Genomic DNA, 6000 nt, shown 5'->3' with positions numbered 1-6000 from the left:
ATCATATACCTTGCCAGGGCTATAGAACATGAACTAATAAGTTGGCCCTATACCTTGCCTGGGCTATAGAACATGAACTAATAAGTGGATCTACTAGTCTATACTAAAAATCACTTAAGGAATCATGTAAAAAGTATGACCCTTTTCTACCAATGATGGCTACATGGTTTATAGGGTTGTGAGTTGTCGGAACTCTCCCCCTATATCGGTGCTCAATACTACTCCCAGAATATGATATTAGCTCTTATGTTTAAGAACATATTTTTTTCTGTAATTTGAGATAATTTCTCAAAAACTTAGCTCAAAGGCTATCTTGGAAATCATAGTTTCCTCTCTTGCTTTATTTAAAAAGTGATTATTCTTTTCAGAAAACTAGCTCAAAAGATCTTTGGAAATCAAGGTTTCCTTTCTTGTTTGAATGTGAAAACATTTTACTCTTTGGTAATTCATAGTCCCACGATATACTCTTTTGAAGAAATGCAATTCAAACTTTACTCTTCATCTTTACACAACTTGAACTTTAAGTCTTAAAACGTTTGTGAAAGACTTTTGAAAACTTTATAAACTTCTCTTTGATTTGCTTTTTAACTATTAGACTTGACTTTGATCTTATCTTTCCTTGAAAATGAATTATGAATTCAAGGTTCATGATCATCTAATGTTTATGGATGATAATATGGTGTTTATATGTACCTTATAGTGTTGGAATCAACTAGAAGACATAGGTACATCACTAAGGAACTAGTACGAAAAGGTTGGAGAAAAATGGGGTGAATTGACGTCTCTGGCGATCTAAGAGGTGCGGGGGCCAACCATTGAAAATTTGAGACGGAATTAGGGAGCTCTAGTTGGCACGGCGCACCAAGAGTGAAACTGTAAAGCCCCTTTTGGGGCGTGCTGGCTGGCGCGACATCTAACCCCTTTCCCCAGGTGTTTGACGACTTTTCTTGCTTGCTTTTCATCTCTACACCCTCTAAACTTAAAAGGTTCTTTATCCAAACAGTTAGAATCAATTATACCCTCAATATATTAAATATTCTAATCGAAATCAAACCTAAACTCATAGATTTGAATCAACTAGCTCCTCAACAATTTTAACGAATCAAGAATTTAATAGAATTTCAACAAACCCATCAAGAACTCAATTTCTAAACTTTCAAGAACTTAAATTTGATGAAATAAATCATGATTGACACGTAGGTGAACTAACCCAACATTATGTTATCTCACATTTCATTTAGGGATCACCCCTTGGTGAAATCCACAAGCTAAAATCGACGATCTTGACGAATTTTGCTTCTCTTCTCCTTTCTTCTCTTCTTTTCTCTTTTCTCTAAACCCTAGCATATTTGGTAAAATTGTAAACTGATATAATTCTTATTAGACCCTAAATCAATTACAAAAAAATAAGTAAAACAATTCGGCAAGGAAAAGACCAAATTACCTGTTAAAAATCCAGATTGGGCTTTTCTTATTCCAACAACCCAACTTACAAAGAGTATAACTCACTCATACAAACTCGGAATTGCACAAACTTAGCGGTTTTGGAAAGATCATTCCAAGAAATTTCCTACCATATCTATAAGTAACACTAACTCATCATGAGATAAAAGTTATGGCCGTTTGAAGTTGGTGAAAACTCAAGTTATTCTAACTTAACAAAATTTCCAAATTTCATTGTTTCCAAAGATGACTATTTCCAATTATAGCTTCTTCCTAGTTATTTCAATTTGGAGATGTTACATACGAGTTACTCAAAATTCACCCTACTGAGCTAAACAAAGAGTAAGCACAACCCCACGAAATTCAATTCAATATTAGCACAAACTTACGATAATTCAACAATATAAATAATACAAGCAAGATTAGCAATTCAAGTCAGGCACGCATTTGAATATTCTAATCCTAAATGAGAGTCCCAACACACTTCAACGCGATAATATCATTTTCAATTGAGTACAACAGTAGAAGAATAAACTCAAGGTTTGGAAAACCAACCTTTTGGCTGATTAAGAATATTTAAACGCTAGGCGGCAAAGAAGTTCCACTCCGATCACAAATCTGATGACTAAAATACTTAGAAATGCAAAATATTGATATTACTAGATAGATGCGAATTTTGGAAGATTAAAGGCGAGGGAAAGTGAAAGAGTTGGAAGTTTAAACCTTTGGCATTTTTAGAAACCCTCTAGTTCTCGCCCAATATTCACGTTTTACAGGACCTCCAGATATTGTGGGGGTTCAAACGGTGGTCTACATCGGAAACGCCAAACTGGTCGAAAATTTACCAGTAGTTTCCTAGGTTCATTGATTTTTACAAATTCCAATGTAACTTTGTCTCGAGCTTAACGGCGGTCATGGTCTGGGTTGCTGACCTCTTTGGTGATTCACCGAGTGGGCTATTTGCTCACCAACCGACACTTTCTAAATTCTTTCTACACTTTAATCTGAACAAATAATATCATTATTTCTATAGCAAAATCAAAGCGATAAAAGGTTTTAGGTTGCCTCCAAAGCAGCCTCTTAGTTAATGTTGCAACACGACACAAGTCCACCTCCAAACCTTATTGTGGTTGACCATAGTGAAACTAGGCAACCCCCTTGTTCTCTTGGGTTTAGACGAGATGAGATATGACTCATTTGGGTCTCTAACTGCTTGATCGATACTTAATGGGAGATAAGAGTCTAACTAAGGGTTGACACATATTCTTTCATTTATTCCAAAATCTTTTCTGACTTCTCAACTCTGTTGAGGATGGGAGGGAGAATATTCTCAGACCGTCCACCTTTCGAATCATTTGGATTTTGGCACTCATGGCGAGTCACATACCTATCATTCTCCCCGTCTTTCTAATTTGGATTTTGGTCTCCCCATTCTCAGTCATGATCTTCCCAACCTCTATCCTTATTCCACCTTGGTTTCCACCATGCCTCGGGTAGTTTAAATGATAACTACCACCTTGGTTGTCTAGGAAATTCACCTTTTCACAGTACAAAGATTCAAACTTTGCCTCTTCAGGATTTGCACACCCAACACCCACGTAATTGACACTTCGAGAACCAGCTCTCATAACATTTTTTAAAAAATGTCAAGTTATGTCATGATCTTGGCCATGTTTTGGTCCCTCTCTTTGTCTTTTTCCATATGATCCTTGTCAATTTAAATGTGAGAGGAAAGACCTGGTCTTTGTGGTTGTATCAAGCCCGATTAACTTCGGTCATTCCATCCAAAAGTTGAGCCGCTATCACATAAGGTTGTTGCATTAATACTCCCAGATAAAGTTGGTTAGCAACACATTTGTTTACCGAGTGAGGGATCTGGTAAAATTACTGCAGCAATACGTTGTTAGGCAAGCCATGAGTTGGACATTATAGCACCAAATTTTTGAATCGCAGCCAAGTCTAATGAATGAGCTCGCCCTCCAAAAGCTTAAAGTTCTGGATGTTATCCCGAAGAGTCATCATCTTTGAAGGAGAAAAAAATTGCACATTCAATACGGTAACCAATTTCTCGCACGAAGTGATTGATTCACATGGCAATTCTACCATCTACTTTCAAACTTTTCCCATCAAAGAGAATAGGAAAAACCTCAGCCGGACTGATTCTTGATAGATATTCTTGAAGGAGAATGGTCCACATACATCCACAAAGTTTCAAATATGATCATGGGGATTCTCATGAGACAAATCACTAAAAATGCCTTTTAGTTGCAAGTGTTATAACATAGTACTCGTGATGTGGAACACTGCATTCCCTTTTGCCAGGGGCAAGAGAATGGTACCAATACTGCCCATGAGATGAGGGATATTAGCATGAGGCTCATTTACATTGTTGAGGTTTCTGATGTCATCTTGATGGCCTACTTGGATGCCATTGCTTCTGTTCACACTCATACTTCCTGAATTAACACAAAACAAGAAAAACAAAACTAAAAATTAATTAAGTTAAACTATGACTAACATGAACAAAAAATCAACTTAACTAAATATTTTCAAGTAACACCACTCATCGACAGCTGCATGATTTTGACATTCACGTAATGAAAACACTACTTCAAGTTCAAGTGTCCACCATTATGACTAGTAACATAACCCAACCAAGGGTTGGGATCGTTCCTATATAGAGTGGTACATATTTGAGAATCAATAGCCGAGTAAAAACAAGTTCAATCAATCATAGCTTAAGACATTTACGAAGAAAAACATATTAAATTAGGAGTGACACAAGTGTTGAATATCAAAAGGGGGTTTATATTTAATTATCAACTAAAACAACAAATAACACGAAAATACGTATAGATACAGGATTCTTGGGATGTAATAGGATTATGGGCTAAGGTATACAACTGGGTAACTGCAATTGATAGTGAATTTGTTGTAAATCAGTGACTAAGCTATACTTTAGTGGGGATAAACTCTCTCTCAAGAGCAGTTCTCCCCCAATCAAATTGGTTTCTCTCAAACACCAATAAGAAATAATCTAGAACAAACTTTGCTTTAGTCCATTCACACTCTCGAGTTAAATGTGTGGAAAAGGATATAGGATTCACTCTGTCAAGATGAACCCATGACAACCCAATGCCCATAAACCATCGATTCAGTAATCTTGATTTTCATGCCTCTCTCGAGCAAGCCAAAATCACGAAGGTAGAGTTGCATTTGCAACTACAACTCTTTAGATTAATCAACAATTATTGAACGAAATCACTTCAAAACAATATTTAGACTATCAAATAGCAATACATACTAGGTAAATCAACCCATAATTACACTTTAATAATAGTTGTTTTAGCTAGACATAGTAAAAATCAAGAAACCAATACCAAATTGTGTTTTCATTAACTAGGTATCAATAATGATGTCTTTACAGAGTCTAATATGAAAAATCTTCAACATCCACTTCTGATTTTTGGAATTGGAAATCTTCAAAGCTAAGGAAATTTGTCAGTAAGAATGAAAAAATTTTATTCTAGATTAATTGCTAGATAGATGCCTACACTAAGAATTTATATATGCATTTATAGTTGCCAAAAATTTGTTTTGCGTAGGACCATTCAGTGCAGTTAGTCAGGATCGCGGAGTGGATAAGCGATCCGCCCTTTCATCAATTTTATTGCCTTTTTGCTTTTGGCCTTCAACATCTTCAGGTTCTATAAATTTGGGCGATATAATCGCTCGAAGACTCACCAATTGATCCTTCTATTGCCTACTTGATTTTCTCCTTCACAGCTAGGCACACTTGAACATTAGGCAACACTATGATCGTTCAGCGACTCTCCCAATGGTTTAGGCGATTGTCAAACCTTCTTTTCTTCATTTTTTTCAGCTGTCTTGTTCCTTTTTGCTCATTAGTGTCCATGCTTTGTTCGTTAATCCAAATATATGAAAATCAAGGATTTCCATCCGTTATTGGCACAAAATATGCATTTGAGGACACTAATTCTATTAAAATAAAACCCTAAATGAGTCTAAATCGTGGACTCATTAATGGTTAGACCGACATTATTGTATAGGGAAGAGTATTAGCCAGTCAATAACTCCCATGTATATAATATGCATATTTAAGGTAAGGATACTAGGGTGGATGTGTGGTTATAACGGGGAGCAATAAGATTAGAAATTGGGATATTCAATATAGATAAGAGTGACCTCCATGGTAAACAAGATGAGAAAAATAAAATTGAGATGACTAGGACATGTGAAGAGGAGATATACTGATGCACCAATGATTTGGTGCAAGGGGTTGATTATAGAGGGTATAAGGAGATTTAAAGGTAGAACAACGAAATATCGGAAGAGGTGGTAGGACATGATATGAAATAACTTCAGATTACCGAGGACACAACCTTGTATAGGCGGAAGTGTAGGACACATATTACGATAAAATATTACTAGGTAATGTATTGTTATCTTGTTTAGTGTGATTGTTGTTTGTCATTGTACTAGTGTAATATCCTATATTTTTATTAAGGGATAATTGGTAATTTAGATCGGAAACAA

Source organism: Solanum lycopersicum, chromosome 3 (assembly GCF_036512215.1).
Source record: "Solanum lycopersicum chromosome 3, SLM_r2.1".
Taxonomy (NCBI): Eukaryota; Viridiplantae; Streptophyta; class Magnoliopsida; order Solanales; family Solanaceae; genus Solanum; species Solanum lycopersicum.
Note: the sequence above shows the minus strand (reverse complement) of the source record.